Here is an 18,171-nt window from a genome sequence, read left to right on the forward strand (position 1 = left end):
TCACTCGCTGCTTCTCTCTCCCTCTGTTTGTCTCTCTTACTGCATCTCACTCCCTCCCTGTTTGTCTCACTCACTGCTTCTCTCTCTCTCTCGCCCGAACTCTGCCCTTCCCTGTCTGTCACACTCACCGACTCTCTCTCCTTCCCTCTGTGTCTCACTCACTGCTTCTCTCTCCCTTCCATCTATGTCCTTCCCTGTGTCTCGCTTACTGCCGCTATATCTCTCTCTTCCCCCCCCTGTCTTACTGACTGCCTCTCCGTCCCCCCCATCTCTCTCCTTCCCTCTGTCTTACTCACTGCCTCTCTCTCTCCTTCCCTCTGTCCTACTCACTGCCTCTCTCTCTCCTACTCTCTTTGTCAGTCACTGCCTCCCTCTATCTCTCACTGCCTCTCTCCCCATCTCTCCCCATTCCTCTGTCCCACCCCGTCACTGCCTCTGTCCCTCCCTGGGTCTATCTCCCCGTCCCTCTAGGATGACCGGAAGGCCGTTGTGTCTCTATCCAGCAATCACGGAATAAACAACCTGCTCCTTCTACGGAGACGGGTAGAGGATTGAAAAAAATAAACGGGAATTTACGGGAAGCTCTGCTAATGGTAGGGAAAATACACCAACTAGGGGCGATAAATAACAGCAAAAAAAAGCCGGCACCACACACACACACAAATGCGGCAAACTGGTTCTCAACTAATGGAAGTGTGATTCGTGTGAGTCACTGCGACGTGGACATTTACAGGTGTGAACTCCCACTCACTTTTGCCCTTCTGTGGCATCACCCCAGACCACTCCCTCCCTCCCTTATCCTCCTCCACCCCTAGCAGCCCCGCCTCAGTACCTGTTACCGTGGGATTAAACATGACTTAAAATTCAATCAGCCGGTGGCGGCCGGAAGGACAGGCACAGAGGATGAGGAGAGAGAGAGAGAGAGAGAGAAAGAGAGAAAGAGAGAGAGAGAGAGAGAGAGAGAGAGAGAGAGAGAGAGAGAGAGAGAGAGAATTGAGACCCAGAGAGAGAGAATTGAGACCCAGAGAGAGAGAGAGACAGACAGAGAGAGATGGGGATAACGACACACACAGAGGTTAGAGACACAGAGATGAGGGAGAGACAGGGAGACGGAGAGAGAGAGAGAGAGGATAAAGACAGAGGCTGAGGAGAGAGGAGAGTGACAGAGAGGATGAGAAAATGGGAGAGGGACAAAGAGATAGACATGCGTGAAAGAGCATAATGACCAAGTAGGTTAGATAAAATAATGACAGAGAGGGAAAGTGTGAGTGGAGAGAGACGAGGTGGATGAGAGTGGGAGAGTGGAAGAGAGAGGGGGAGAGTGGAAGAGAGAGGGGGAGAGTGGAAGAGAGAGGGGGAGAGTGGCAGAGAGCGAGAGAGAGAGAGAGAGAGAGAGAGAGAGAGAGAGAGAGGGTGGACCGACGGAGAGGGGGATAGATTGCACAAAGAGACAGACAGCAGAAAGAGGATCGAGAAGAAACAAGAGCGGGAGAAAGAAAGAGGGAGAGTGAGGGTAAAGTTGAGGCTGATGGATACAAATACAGATATGAGAGGGAGGAAACGAGAGAGAGACAAGGTGGAGGCAGCAAGGGAGGTATGAGAAAGAGCGAGGGAGAGAGCGAGGTGGAGAGAGAGAGAGAGAGTGAGAGATGAGGGATGAACAGGGATGAGTGAGTTCACTGTTGTGGTAAAGAAGAGCCATAGAGAGCGCTGCAGCTGCGAGAGAGAGCGGAAAACACACACACACACACACTAGCACACGCACGCCGCGGTGAGAGAGAGCGAGAGAGAGAGAGAGAGAGAGAGACGGAGTGAGAGAGAAAGCGAGAGAGACGAAAAAACACACGCTGGTGCCAGAGCGAGAGCGCATAGCGAGAGAGGGGGATGCGTGTTTTTCTGCGCGCCACTGCTGGACACTGAGAAGGGGCGAGAGAGCGAGCGAGAGAAAGGTAGAGAGAGAGGAATTACAGAGAGAGAGAGCGAGAGCGCGCGAGAGAGAGAGAAAGAGAGAGAGAGCGCCGGATAGCAAGATGTGACAGAGACCGCAAGTCGTGGAAGAAGCATCCAGAAAAGCAGGTTAGTGGTTCCAACCTTTTCATCCCGACGAAGGGCACGCAGATAAGGTACTGGGGAGGGAGACAGTGAAGGGGGAAAAGGGAGTGGAGGACGAGATAGAAGAGGGGGGAAACAAAGAGGGAGAAAGCAAAAGAGGAAGAGGAGGAGGAGGAGAGCAGAGAAAGAATTGCAGGGAGTGTTTGGTGTCGAGAGTTGGGGAAAGGAGAGGGACTCGGGAAGGACGCACTGAGAGAGGGGATAGATTCCTCCTGAAGGAAATGTGCGTGTGTCCGTGTTGGACGTACGCATCTAAAGACAGATGGACCAGCGATTTCCCTTGTTCTCTGTCCACCTCACAACGTAGTCGTAGCAAACAGGGTGATCGTCTGCTCACGGTGTTGTCCACTTAAATATTGTCAGTAATAGGCTGCTTGATTTACAGGATCGAATAATGTTTAAAGAAAGAGGGGGGGAGGGAGGGTGGGGGGAGGTTTAGGTGGGGGTGGAGGATCCAAACTGGGACCGCCACAAATCAATAGCTCAGTTGTTTCATTAGAACGTGTGTGTGTGTGTGCCCATGTGTGTGTGTGCGCACATGTACGTGTGTGTGTGCCCCTGTGTGTGTACGTAATGCAGACGTTCCCGTGCGCGCCTGAGACCAGCGCGTCTCTGCCTGTCAGAAGGAGAGCGGGGGGGTCCGCGGGCGTGTACCCAAGCACACGCTCCCGCGTGGCCGGTGTGTGTGTGTGTGTGTGTCTGGTGTGTGTGTGCGCGTATAAAAGGGCGATGAGCCGTGCATAACAAGGATCTCAGAACTATTGATCTGTCTATGAAAGGGGGGGGGGGGGGGGGGGAAGAGAGAGAGAGAGAGAGAGAGAGAGAGAGAGAGAGAGAGAGAGAGAGAGAGAGAGAGAGAGAGCCGTTAGGAGGAAAAACAAATGTGATAAAGTCATACAACCCCTCACTCCCATCATCGTTGTTTGTGCGTGTGGTTTTGTGTCTGTGCAGGTTGTTCACAGAGCTCTCCAGAACAACAAGATGGACGACCGTGTGAAACACACACAGAGAGGTTGAACCTGCACTTCACACCTGAATAAACACACTATAGCCACAGAAACATTGAGATAAATGCTAAAAACGTCTCCGGCTGCCGACACACCCTTCGAGAGAACTCTGGTCGGGGACGCCATGATAGGAGAGAGCGAGGAAGAAAAGGAGAACTGAGAGGGAGACACAGAGACGCAGAGAGAGAAGTGAGAGACGATGGATCCTATTGGTCATGTGACAAAGTAGACTACCAACGCCTTTACCCATCATTCACGGTTTTAACTCCCTCTGCGCCAAGATCACACTTTAGGATTTTCCAAAGGGGGGGAAGGAGAAGGAGGTGAACACGGAACGACAGAAAACCACAGAGAGAGGATAAAAATAGGATCTGGAGCGGAGCTGGAGAGCGCGTACCGGAGCTCTACTTGGGAATACCGCACTGGGAACTACGCCGTGATTCTGGATTCTACTTTTTATCTTTTCCTTCTTCTTCTTCTTCTGCTGCTGCTGCTGCTCTGTTCCGAGCGGGAGCAGGGAGCTGGGAAGAACCAGGGCTTGGAATTTAGCTGGTGTGCACCCTACTTTTCCCTTTTCCCTTCCTTCTCCCTCTCTGACCTACATCCCACGCACACATTGTTTGATGTGTGTGTGGCGTGGTGGTGTACCGACAACAGTAGGATACCTCGTTTTTTTTTCTTCCATACACAAACACACACACACACAAACACACACACTGTTGTTGACCCCACAAACGGAGGCACACCTGCAGTGAAATCTGTGCCAAAGACACACATAAGCCCACACACGCGCACACCAACACACAACAATCTGGATAACATGTGGAGCTGATTTGGACTCTGAGGTCACCCAGACAGAAAAGGTAACATTTTCAGCATGTTCAACACACACACACACACACACACACACACACACACACACACACACACACACACACACACACACACACACACACACACACACACACACACACACACACACACACACACACACACACACACACACGGCATGCTAGCGGGATTAAGTGGTTAGCTGGATCCATATTCACATTGTTAAGTCCCTGCATCCCTGAGCACGTCAACCAGTGAGTGCCATCAGCTTCTACACGTGCAACTCGATGTTCACCCCCCCCCCCCCCCTCCATGCACACACACATATGAATAATGAACAGATGTGCATTTAGAACAGCAACATAAAAGGTGAACACAGGAGTGCACATGTTTCGTGAAACAGAGTCGCACGTGTCAGACACACTCACGTGCACGTGTCATACAGACACACAGGCATGTGGCGCACACACACACACACACACACACACACACACACACACACACACACACACACAAAGACGCACGCACACACACACTCGCACGTGACACACACTCAGTCTATCAGTTTGTATGATTGTTTTTTGGGGGGCTTTACTGCAATTGGCAGCTTCTTTTCTAATCTCTCTCTTTCTCTGTGTTTTTCTTTCTTTCTCTCGCTCTCTTTCGCTCTCATCTTTGTACCGGATTCAACCAACAATCCACCACCCATGGGAAAATGCCCCTGATGCGTGTGTGCATCTGTGTGTGTGTGTGTGCGCATGCACGTGCCCCATCAGCCAGCTGTCCTGTATCAGATTACTGACGAGGTGCATCACAGCTAGACTTTCATCACCTTGGCTTTATGTAATCTGCCCCACTGTGTCTGCTGTGTGAGTGTTAGCGTGTATAGTAGCCGTGTGTGTGTACATGTTACTGTGTACATGTGCGTGTGTATGTGCGTGTGTATGTGCGAGAGAGCCATCATTACCTCTCTTCGTTTTGGGGCTTTTTACATAAGCTGTTGATGTGCATGCAAACACCCACGCACCCAAGTGCGTGCTCGCACACACACACACGCACAGTTGGCCCAATGACATGGGAGATCAGAGTGACTCAGGATATCTACTGGAGGATATGAGGGGTATCAGAGACAGAAACAAGCACAGCTACTAACACACTCCCAGATTGAAAGCTGTAATGAAAGCTATTGCCATGGCCTCTAAAAGGATGAGAGAGAGAGAGAGAGAGAGAGAGAGAGAGAGAGAGAGAGAGAGAGAGAGAGAGAGAGAGAGAGAGAGAGAGAGAGAGAGAGAGAGAGAGAGAGAGAGAGAGAGAGAGAGAGAGAGAGAGAGAGAGAGAGAGAGAGAGAGAGATGCACGATAAACAGCGTAGGGGAAGGGCTGCAGAAGTTTCGATCCAAATTAAGGAAAGATGAAAGATAGATGGGACAGCACAAGTAAGGGAGGAGATGGAGGGGTTGGTATTCATCCTGTATAAGGCTTCACTGAAGATCATTTGCATTACAAGAGAGAGCGAGAATGAGAGCGAGAGCAAGAGAGAGAGACTGTACAAACACGATGTAACGACAAAATGTAACACTCAAACAATTGTACAATCTCTGGTTTAAAAGGCAGGATAACAGAGACAGGTTCACGGTGTGTAAACAAGGCAGGAATACAGACAGGAACAATGCATCACAGGTGACTCGGGGCGAGCGATAGATGGGGCTTGAAATGGATCTCGCATCCCTCCGCTGTGATAAATGATTGTATTACGATGGAGTTTCCCGCCGCTTTGACAACATTGATGAATCTTACTTCAAACTATGAATCGCTCTGCACAATGTACAATTGCAGCCACGGACGCAGTAGGTGGACGCTTTGATCCACAGTGTCTTACATCATGTACAAGCGCATACGTTCTGAGCACGGGTAGCCCTGGTGGGAATCAAACCCCTAACGCCCCTGTCGTCCCTGCCAACCCTGCGCCAGTTGAGCAGTTGACAGGACCAGCGTTACAAGGACAAACGACGTCCAGTAGATCACCGATCGCTTGGAACAACAACAACATGGGGGCAATCCGAAAGGGGTTGGTGAGCAAGCATGTTGACACAGAACACATGAGAGAGGGCCCAGCCAAGCGTAGCGCCGGCGAGATGGGGGGAGGGATAACACACGGAGGAAGGTAGCTGGCTGAAACAACAAGAGGCCCGCGAACACACAGATGTCAGACAGCACAGGCCAAGTGTTTGTTTTAGCTGGGACGGGGGAGAGGGCTGTGAAGGGCCGAAGGCAGACGTGGGGAGCGCTATATCGAGGTGAAGGGCGGTGTGAGTGGTGCAAGCCCAGCCAGAAGAAGACAAAAGGGGACGATTATCTAAAACATTTATAAAGGTTGATGAGAGAAGCACTCAGGAGGGCACCAAGACGGGGGGGTGGGGGGGGTGGGTGGGTGGGCGAACGGCTGCTACGAGATCTGGAGAGAAGGAAAAGTAAACACTATTTGGATCCTGTGGTGTAACGACCCACATTAAAGAGAAACAAAACACACACACGCGCTCGCTTTAGACCCCCCCGGGAGAAGAGATGAAAGGCAGGCACACTGAGGAAATGATGGATGGATGAAAGGTCAACACAAAGACAGAAAGAGAGGAGGAGAAGGCGTACAGTAGATATCGAGGAACCGAGACGTTAATCTCTGAATAAGCCGGCTCCGAGATGAGCGACCCGAGCAGAACGACAAAGACAGAGACGAGGGTCACACAACGCACAGCCTTGGCTCGGGGGGGTGGGGGGGGGGGGGGGGTGGAGATGTGAGGTGAGAAGGCAAGATGAAAAAGGCATGGGGCGGAGAGGCGGCTTGTGGTCAGACATTAAGAGCGACTAATGGGAGAAGTGCTGACGGTCAAGAAGAGAGGAGGGAGAGCGGCACGGGGCCGAGGGATCAAAGGGAGAGGGGAGGCATGGGGAGGAGCGGGGGGGGGGGGGGGGAGGAGTGGAGGGGAGGGGAGGAGGGGAGGGGAGGAGCGGAGGGGAGGGGAGGAAGTCGACGGAGGGAGGGAGGTTAGGATCGCTGATTAAGATGTGCGCCAGGTTTGGTTTGGGTTTGATGAGCTAACCAAACCAGAGTCGTGGCAACCGCTGGGGGAGCCAGAAGGGATGCGAGGGTTCGGGGGGAAGGGGGGGGCTTAGGAAGAGAGAATAGGGGAGAGGAAGGAAGGGGGAGAGAGATGAAGATGGGAGAGGGGGTGCTGACGATCAGTGTGTCGGTTCTTTCTCTACATGAAGGGCAGAGAGAAAGAGTTAAAGAGTTAAAGAGTGAGAGTGAGAGTGAGAGTGAGAAGTTGATGACTCTGGGACAGGGGGATTACCGAGGGAAGACACAAGTGCATAATAACAGACGGAGTGGAGGGAGGAGAGGAATGCAAATGTGAGCCTGCTTGTTGGAGAGGGGGGAGGCGGGCCGGTGCATGCAGGGGAGAGGAGGCAGATCTCTACCGATGGAGGGCCTCATTGTTCGGGTGTAATTACCCAGGGTGCACTCAGAGAGTCAGGTCCGAGACTGAACCACCAGCAGGTCTATTGAACCCATTTCAATAGCTACCTTCAATGAGACCAAGGCAAAAGTGAAAGGTGCATGTTCTATATTAAAAAACACATTCATCACTCAAATCCCAGGAGAATAAAAAGCAAATAGGTGTTGTACTGAGAAATCTCAAATTCAATACATTTGTCCGGCCGGGTCCGTAATTTGTTCACCAATCAATGTCAAGCAATTACACCGCCTTGTGCTGGCTAGTCCTCATTGACATGCAGGCATGGCCCAGGTTGAGAACACTAATGTGTCAGGGGTCTAAAGGAATTGGGCAATTTCAAAGGGAAACGTTCAATTCTAACCACCATTGTGTTGTTTGGGATCTCCATGACATGGCACAACGTCGCGATACAACGGCTCCTAGTTGTGTCAGATGTTTGACACGTCGTGAGGTTGAGAAGCTAGCATTTTCTTCTGGTTTCTATACAGTACCGTCAATTAAGCAACAAAGGGAGAGCTGAATCGCAGGGTAATAATTGGAGCTGTTGGGATGGCACCATTGATCTCAGCCGTCATTACACTAGCGGGAGATCGCCAATTTCATCTTTACTCCTTTCAGAAAACCAGACAATAGAAAAGCGCAGTCTTAATGAGGTTTTACTGCCGGTGGCACATGTTATACATATTGATTAGCCCCGCGCTAAGACTTGTGGACACGCGCGTCAATACCGAAGGCTAATCTTAGCTGGTTGCGTAATATCCACGGGCGTGTGTGTGTGCATTTAAAGCAGTGCGATGACATTGAGCGTAGAGTGCGAGCATTAACGTGATGCCTGAACGAACATGCTATATTGGCTGAGGATATCACTAGGTTAGGCATCATCTTGCAAACAGCATTAGCATCATCGTATGGGGCCTTACTGTGAGGGACTTCAAATCCACAGGGGGCACAGAGGGAGGGAAGGGGGGCTGGGGGGGGCAGGGGGCGAGGAGAGGGTAGGTCTTTCCACAGATGTCCTTGGACTGAAACCCGTTCCCTAAACACAAGTGTAGGAACCTACGCGAAAGTACGACTAGCACCAGAGACCCGCGGTTTCCTCTCCCTCCACCTGCCCAACGATCCCTCCCTCCACCTCCCTCCTCCCCTCTCTCTCTTCCCACCCCCCCCCCCCCCCCCCCCCCTGTTATGGACGGAGGCAGTGGCAGGACGGGATAAGTAGGATGAAAAGCTTACGCACACATGAAGGCGCGTGTTGTGACCGGGCCCGTCTCGTGTGTGTCTTTATAAAGTAATCAATCCAGCGCCTCACAAGCCACTCAGCCCCCTTGTTTGGATCTGAATGACCCACTGTGTCGAGAGCAGCCCACTGATTGGCTCATTGTTCTCGGGGAGCGGGTCTCCCAGCACCCCCCCCCCCCCCCCACACACCCTGCTGAGTCATCAAGACCTAACATCTACTTACACACGGGTGCGGCATGCAGTGCAATGCTAATACATAAACACACACACACACACACACACAAACATCTTGACAGAAAGATGCACCAACAGATGTGCTCGCGCACGTGCACACACAAGTCACACACACATTATGAAACGCAAGAAGGCACGAGCGATTGGTGGGCGGCATGAGGTAGAGAGCAAGAGTGCGAGAAAGAGAACGCTTGAAAGAGATTGCGTGCACATTAAGCCTCTGATGAGGAGGAGAGCACTTATGCTTCATGTATTTCAGGCCCTCAGATCTGCACTGCATTCTCTGAGAGTGTGATTCTGTGTGTGTGTGTGAGTGGGTCGAAGGAATGTACAAATAATTTACAGGAAACACCACCTAAAAAACACGCCACACAACACAGAATCACACCAAAGGTGTGATGTCATACCAACAAGCCATTTCAAAAAGAGCGGCAGATTTTGACAAATATAGCTATACTATTATCCTTTTTTAAGTTCTTCAGCCAGAGCTTGGAAGAGAAAACGCTGTCCTTTTGTAAGCTTCACGTAAAACAAGCAACTTTCCCCAACCGCGCCTCTTCCTCGTGTTTATTTTATGCAATTAGCATTGCAGTGGGTTCTGATTGCCTGCGAAGATTAGCATCAGCTTCCAACAACACTGGCAGGGTCTGCATCAAAGACAGCCATGGGAAAAATGCTAAACTATGCTGATGCTATGCGGATAGAGAGCGCCTTACAGAAGCCTGAACAACACCCCCCCTTGTTGTAATTATCATACTTTACTTGATAATGATATGTTTGCATAAAAAAAAGACACTGCCACCTCATTAATCAGTGTGTAGCGGGGAACCGGCAGCCTTGTAGCTAGCTTTACCGCAGATCCCCCGCTGAACCCACCCCCGTCACGTATGGATATTTAAACACATATAGGACACAATGTAGATTGAGTTAAGTCAAAGTTTGTTCTTTGTAATGCAAAGTGGGAATTTTATTAGCCAGCGCCGTTCCACGATTGATCGTCTGATATTCTGCAATGTCCCTTCCTGGTCTGGTAGCATTCTGAACTTCCTTCTGTGGTGGGCTAAATATCTCCGTTCAAATATTTTGGCTTCAATGAAGCCAACATGATGTTAGTTGTCCACCTCGTTGTCTACGTTAACGGTGTACTAAAAGACAACAGCCTTAACTAAATGTGTCGGCCCTCTTTGGCCAACAAATGAGCCACACACGTAATGTTAAAAATATCACACAAAACTTCAAAGTGAGCTACGTTTGCGTCGCTTTTCAAGGATTTGCGCTGTAATTTAGCGGTGCCTGGCGGGCCTTTGAAGTTTCGGCATTTGAAAAAATGCAACATACTTTCCGAAGCTCCTTAGTTGAGTTATCATGGTCAAACATAATCCCGAGAAGAAGAAAGAACGTTCCTACGGTAGACTGATGCTCCTGGTGTTGATGTGGCAAACATCCATTAGTTCAGGCTACCAGTGAAAACATAATGGCCGTGTGCGTTCGAGACCGGTCCTAGCGTGATAACACAAATTTGACATTATGCTGGTTTAAGGGGTTCAAGGCGATGACAAAGAGACTGCAGAGTGAAAGATTAGCTGTTTTTTCCCACGGCAGATCCGTTCCACAGTTTGGAGTAACACAGCGCCCATCTCCGCACGTTATTCAGAAATCGGAAATGCTGTCGGGACGGCTGAAACGGGATTGATTACAAAGTGGGAAGGGGGCAGGGGGAAGAGGGCAATTGAGGCATCGACACGGTTCTCCCATGTCAATGCGGATGCAGTGTCGACACCTTGGAAACCAACTGAGTCGAAGAGGAAACCCCTGTGAAGCACAGTGGGTGGAATTCCTTTTGATCCTGGTTGGAGATTTTTAGGCCCATCGACAAATCCCACCATTAGACCAAAACATTTTTGGTGGTCTTTTCTCTCTATCCATTTTTCGCTCACGCAAGTCACGTCTCTCACCCTTTCCTGTGATTATATCCCACTCATCTCGCTTTCCAGTCACCCCGTTCCTCCTGACTCACAGCCTAGCATTCCTCCTCCTCTTCACTCGCATCTCCGGTTTCTCTCCACTCCTCAAATCAATCCTGTCCGCTCCTTCCCTCCCTCCCTTCTCCTGTGATGGATGGCGGTCTTCATTCGTTTATCGCCTTTACATATTTCTCTGTCCATCCGCTTAACGATGCACATTCATACACTCCCTCCCGAGTATGGCCACTTCCCCCTCTCTCTCCCTCTCTCCCTCTCTCCCCTCTCTCCCTCTCTATGAAGCTTTGGGCTGTCGCAGAGATCTCCCAAGACTTGCCGCGATTTGAAACTCCTATTACCTCCTTTCTCTTTCTCCCATCTGCTCTATCTTTCAAAGGCTCCAATCCCTCTATCTTCACCTCTTACATGACTCCTCTCTTCCTCTCCCATCTCCTTCTTGGCCCCCGACTTTCCTCGGTAATCCTGCCTCCATCTTGGGCTCCAGCCCTCCCTCTATTTCCAGCATCTCTCCCTGTTCTACCCATTCATTACTTCCTTCCCCTCTCCTGTCATCTCCAAGTCGATAGCTGGACGGATGGAGGGAGGTAGAGAGGGAGAGAAAGGGTGGGAGGGAGGGAGTGGGAGGGAGGAAGAGAGAGGGAGGGAGGGAGTGGGAAAGAGAGCGACCAAGAGGAAAGACAGCGAGAGAGGGAAATCGAGAGAGGGAGAAAGAGAGAGACAATGAATTGGATGAGTGGGCTCTATGAGCACGACACAGCAATATGGGCGCACTTTTGTTTCTTGCCTGGTGCACGTGTCTGCACGTGTGTGTGTGTCTCCTAATATAAAAGAGCTCTGATTACAGCCCTTGAAACGAGCGCACACACGTGCTTCCGAGCTGCAGGATAATTGAAAGCTAGGTACTATAGGCATGCGTGTTTGGTCGTGTTTATGTGTGTGTTGGTAGGATAACGTCATTTTATTTCACTGCTTGAAGGCAAGAGGGCAGTGCAAACTCCACCCGCCTGACCCTTGCACACCAAACCAGAGCCCCCCCCCCCCCATCAGCAACTCAAGAGCGTCCTTGACGGCCAGAGCTAGGAGGAGGGGGCTGACCACCTCACCATGCCCAGCTCCTTGCATCAGATGCAGGGGATTAGTGTGTGTGTAATGAGGGGCACTCTGGAGCCAATGTAAATGTGCTCGTTGGTAAACAGGGGAAGAGTTCCTCCTGATTGCATTAGGCCAAGCTAATGGTTTCTCTGAGGCAGCGTCAAGATGTCGCTGGAAACAAACTAGGCCTGAACACTGGTCACACACACACACACACACACACACACACACACACACACACACACACACACACACACACACACACACACACACACACACACACACACACACACACACACACACACACACACACACACACGTGTATGCAAACGCACCGAAACTCATGCATACATAAACACAAACACACTTGATTTTGATTAGAGTTAATCCGGTTGCCCTTCTGGAATCATGGGGAGAAACCAAGTGACTAAAGAGACTAAACGAAAAGGAAAGACTATTAACACAAACGTGCGGTAGGCAGAGGGGTGGAGGGGGAGGTCTGGGGACTTGAGGCAACAGGACCATGCTGATACTCGGGGTGTATTCGATGACAGGGATGATGATGGCCAACACAACCTAGGAATCTATTATACTAGGATTTTTAAACTGCTCGTTTTCATTTTGAACAAAATGGTGAGTCTCAAAAACTTGAATTTCCTTCGGGATCCACGAATCCATCTAACTCTCTATCCATCCATTTTCCTCCCTCTCCATCCATCTACCTACCAATGTACTTATCCACCAAACTATCTAACCATACATCCACAGTAGCCATCTATCTATCTGCTGTATCTATATTTGTACTGGATCCGTCGATACATCGTGTCTATCTATCAGAACTGGAACGTTCTGGAACTTGTGGGGTCGAAAGTGGTGACTCGTGATGCACAGCCTGTGATTGGCTGTGGTGAGGTTGAGCGGTGAAGAGCTCATCCAATGGGCTTGCCGGTGTGTTCTGTGGACCAGTAGTTTAGGGGTCAAAGTCTGAGGATGGAGTGCACGTGGAAGTTGCTGACTGGGTTCTGTTTCTAGTTCAGGAGCCCGGGGTCCCTCTAGAGATCCATCTTCTAGCTCTCTTCCCCTCTTCCCCTGGCGACCCCTATCCCCCCTGTTCTTTCTATTCCAACTTTAGCTCTCTCTCTCTCTCTCCCTCTCTTTCTTTCTTTCTATTCTTACTTGAGCTCTCCCTCTCTCTTTCCAATCTCACTACAGCTCTCTCTCTTTCTTTCTATTCTTACTTGAGCTCTCCCTCTCTCTTTAAATTCTTACTACAGCTCTCTCTCTCTTTCTATTCTTAGTAAAGCTCTCTCTCCCTCCCTTTTCTATCCTTACTACAGCTCTCTCTCTCTTTCTATTCTTAGTAAAGCTCTCTCTCCCTCCCTTTTCTATCCTTACTACAGCTCTCTTTCTATTCTAACAGAAGCTCTCTCTTTCTATGCTGAATACAGCTCTCCCTCCATCTCTCTATCCTTACTACAGCTCTCTCTCTCTCTCTTTCTATTCTTAGTACAGCTCTCTATTTGTTTTTAAGTACAGCCTTCTCTTTCTCGATTAATACTAAAACGGCTTCTCCCTTTCTCGCTTATGTTCTTACAACCGTTGTCTCTTTTGTTGATTCAACTCTCTAGGTAAATAAAGCTCTTGTTCTCCTAATACTCCAACTCTCTCTACCTTTCTATCCCTCTTCCTACTACACCCCCCTCCCTCCCTCCATGCCTCTCCCTCTCCCTCTCTCTCTCTCCCCCTCTGGTCAGACTACATCTCTCTTCCCCTGGCAGAGCAGGCTGAACCTGCAGTAGAGTTGGAACACCATTGTGTCAGGGAGATAAAAGGAACAGCCCCACCTGGGAAAAACCAATGAGGCACGAAACTCAATGGCAAGGGACCTCACACTTGCGCGCACACACACACACACGTCACACACACAATGCAGACGCACAGGCACACAAGCACTCTGATACACATTGCATGCATACGTGTACAAATGCACACCCACACTAAACCCCACAAATAATAATATTTGTGGGTAAATATATTGTGGGTGTGTGTTTGTGTTACACAAACACACACCCACACACACACAACATACATACATTCCTTTACGTACAGACACACAAGTACTCTGACACATTGCTTGCATACGTGTACAAATGTGCACACACTATACACAAAAACGTCCACACCAACCCACCAAGCACTCATATTATTTAACTCATCTTGACGGTCCATCTTTCTCCATCTGGAGACTTTCAAATTTTCATATGTCATATTTACCCGCTGTCCCATCACGCCCACGTTTACCTCCTATCTGCTCCTGCTCCATCCTCCTCTCCATTCCCGTGTGTGTGTGTGCGTGTGTGCGTGTGTGCGTGTGTGCGTGTGTGCGTGTGTGTGTTTGTGTGTGTGAGATGTATACATACATGTGTGTTATGTGCCAACATCTTCCCACAGTAAGACATGCAAGGGCTTCTTTGGTGGATACATGTCGCCACACCTCCCACACACAATCAAACACCACAAGGTGGGACCACTGATACACTAACACACAGTAAACGGCAGCCCGTAAGGCCGCGGCGGCTGCGGCAAGATAGAGGGGTGAAAGGTGATGACGGCTTGGGGGGGGGGGCGCCGTAGAGCCTCTAACGATGCATGGTTCCTCACCAGGCCCGGAGACAGGGCTGCTTCCCCCCCCTGCGGTTTGAACTCAAACGGCGCGTGGAGGAGATAGAGGACTGGTGGGAGACGGCGCTGGCTCAGGGCGGCGACAGGGTGTGTCGAGGCCGGGAGCGGCGAGGGAGCACGCTGAACCATGTGATCAGCTGCCTCCGGAGGGACTGGGATACAGTGTATGAATCACACGCTGCAGACTGCAGGGCACCGCCACAGACTTCATGAACGCACCATTTATCCTTCCTTCCGCCTCGGGGGGGAACGGATGAGGGGGGGGGGGGGAGTTGAAGGAGGCGAAGGCGTGGTGGGCGAGTGGGGTGGTGTGAGATCCATCACTTAGGGTCATATTGATCAGCGAGGGCTAGGGGATCACTTTCACCAATCTGGTGCGCGTTTGCTTGTGTGCACAAGTGCGTGCTTGTGTGCACGTGTGTGTGCGTGTGTGTGAACTCGTCTGCAGTGCTTTCATTGCAGATGAGATGCCCCCCCCTCTTTGGGGAGGAAGAGGGGGGATCCTAGAGAGAGAGTCCAAATGTAAAGAATGCGCAATGGAGAATGACGGTAGGGAAAATGGGGGCGCGAGTGAGACCGAGCGAGAGACACAGGGACAGAGAGAGAGAGCAGGCGGGGATGATTTGTCACTGCGTCAGGGACAGGATGGCACAGATGAGGAAGATAAAGCCGGGGAAAAAAGGAAAAGAAGTAAGACTGAAGTAGAGAGGAATGGGGTGGGGCTAGATGAGGGGAGGAGGGGGGAGGGCAAGGATACGTGAAGGGCGGCAGAGTGAGCGACATAGAGACGAGACAGAGAGACAGAAAGAGAGAGAGAGACAGAGAGACAGAGGGACAGCGACAGAGAGAGACAGAGAGAGAGAGAGAGAGAGAGAGAGAGAGAGAGAGACAGAGAGAGAGATAGAGCTGTGACTGATAACATTGTAGTACCCAGGCTGCCTCAAGGGCAAACAAGATGGAATTTTAGAGACAGAGAACAAGGGAGAGAGAAAGAGAGACAAAACAAATGAAAAACAGAGAGAAAGAGAGGGAGAGGAAGAGAAGGAGAGCGAGAGAGAATGAGATGGATGGATTCAGTCTGATAGGAGCTCAGGAGTGTCGAATGTGGTTAAAAAGCAATAAAGACACAAACAACTGAAAGAGAGCGAGCAAGAGAGAGAGCAAGACAGAGAGAGAGAGGTAAATAGAGGAGAAAGAGAGAGAGAGATTAAAGAGAAAGAAAGGTTATGGACACAAGTATGAGAAAGACGGAGAGAAACACAGAAAGCCAGGAGATTTAAAGAGCCAACTGCCAGATAAACCTCTTGTGTTTGTCGCCGGTTGGCAAGTGGGGACGGAATGTGCTGCCAAGGTAAAGAAATGCAATAAAAAAAATCTAAAATAAAATAAATAAACAAATCACCTACAACACCAGCATTGGATAACTTAGCATTGGCTAAGAGAGCGTTGTGAGTTACATAAAAGGGAAAGTCACGTGGTGTAGTAGCGGGCCTAACTCCCCATCCACATGGGGGGCTGTGAAGCAGTCACTCTCCAACATGAGAAGTGCCCTTGGTCGGCCCGCAATGTCAAAAAAACGGCCCACCGCTTTCCTCTGTCTTTACTTTAGCCATTAAGTCAGTGAGCGGACGCCTTTACCCGAGGGGGCTCACAGTAGATTAATTTACGCTCCATGACGGGGAAGGTAGGGGGGCTTAGGGCGCCTGGCTTTGTACGGATTGTGAACCTGGTGGATCAAAACCAGTACCTGCTGGCTTGCCAGCCAGCAGGTACTGGTTTTGATCCACCAGGTTCACAATCCGTCAAAATCCCCGGTCACTGTGTGACACAACCCCACATCAACCAGACCCCAGAACAGATGGTATCCCTGGATCTGAGGGGCTAAACGCTGAGCCTATGGTTGATGGAACACAAACCGCTGCCCACCATTAGACGGCCCTGAAGGAATATCAATCCAGGGCTTTATTTTAGAAAGGAAAAAAGGATACGATGGCTGGTCCATCGATCAGCAGGAAATCTATTTCCATCCGTGCTGGGGGACAGCGCCATAAGCCACCCTTACCCCAGCGTGAAGGATCTGTTAAACGCAGGCACGCTTTTCCTATGAGAAGTGTGTGTGTCGTTTATCTAATTGCTAATTCTCTATGAAAATGCTAACAGCCGTTTTGAATCGATAACACGACCGGAGCAAGGAAATAAAATAATACATAAATTATGGACAATAAATGTGTGGTTTTCTTTCACAATATCAAGTTGAAGAGGTTTGCAATAAGCCTGTGAAACATTCACACGGTATCCGGTCAATCTTCCCTAGATAATTGGAAATATCGAGCAAACAATCCGCGTCGACTTGTGAAGCCGGCGTGATGCATGGCGATGCGTGTGTGAACATTAGGGTTCGTTCTGATTGTAAAACAATGCACCACAGCAAATCTGCCGTCCCCTGTTCATAACGTGATTAAGTGTTTTGAAACCCGTGAAACCTACTTTCTGTTTCACCCGGAGCCATCGTTGTGTTCCTCCCATCTGTCTCTGACTCACCACATTTCTTCTGGCCCTCCTCACCTCCCCATCCCTTCCTCAACCCACTACCACACCCAATCCTCAGCGGGACTACTTTCGCCGATGGATTCCACTTTGTGGAATTTTGGACAACACTATACTCCTCCTTTTCTCCCCCCCCCCCCCCCCCCCCCCGTTTCTAGGTCACTGTTGCCATGCCAACTGTTATGCATGTCAATCAGTTCCTCACGTCACGAGCGGTGACTCACGTGCACGACCATGACCTGACCATCTGCCCAGATGCGTATTCAGCCCGCGTGTCTGCCACGACAAACAACCACCGTTTGTGTGTGTGTAACGGGCTGCGGGTGCCTAGTGGGTTTATCTTCCATGTACTGACAACAGAGAGGGGGGGGGGGGGACTGCCAGGTCTGGCACCTCTACAAAAACAAAAGCCTTGGCCCGAGCGCATCACCCCTGTGCTTCCACATGTCTCCGATACCGACGCCATGGTCCCCGCTGTGGGGGATATGCCGCGAGAAGCGCTAGAAGGTCAGAGGGGCGGTTGTCACCTCTGGGTACGGTTAAATGTGTGTTGGCCTCGGTGCGCTGCAGGTAGAAGGTGCTGCTGCTGGGTTGAATATTGCCCCATAAAGACGCTTTGCCTGCTACTGCTGAAACAGGTCCAAGGTGATCGTTGCCGTGAGGGCTGGCTGTGTTCTGTCTAGCAACTGAATCCCACAGATTTTGTTGCTAGGCAATAAGCTGATTGTTGTGTGTGCAGGCAGAAGGTAGGAGGGGGGGGATCTTTAGCAGCGTACCGTAGTGCAGGCTTTTGTTTTGCCCATGAAAGACGAGCAGGGGAGAGGGAGAGCATACACGAGATCGACTTACTCTCCCGCCCCGCGTTGCCTTCATTTTGTAGAGGTCGTCCACGGATGGTGCTTAACTCACACACACACACACACACACACAC

The 18,171-nt window shown here is 50.4% G+C and overlaps 1 protein-coding gene across 1 annotated transcript in view; it reads right to left on the bottom strand.

The window, feature by feature from the left end:
• LOC130370323 (pyruvate carboxylase, mitochondrial-like) overlaps positions 1 to 18,171 on the bottom strand; it is a 254,949-nt gene that overhangs the window by 68,159 nt on the left and 168,619 nt on the right. The gene's annotated exons all lie outside the window — the stretch shown is intronic.

Source organism: Gadus chalcogrammus, chromosome 17 (genome assembly GCF_026213295.1).
Source record: "Gadus chalcogrammus isolate NIFS_2021 chromosome 17, NIFS_Gcha_1.0, whole genome shotgun sequence".
NCBI classification, from domain to species: Eukaryota; Metazoa; Chordata; class Actinopteri; order Gadiformes; family Gadidae; genus Gadus; species Gadus chalcogrammus.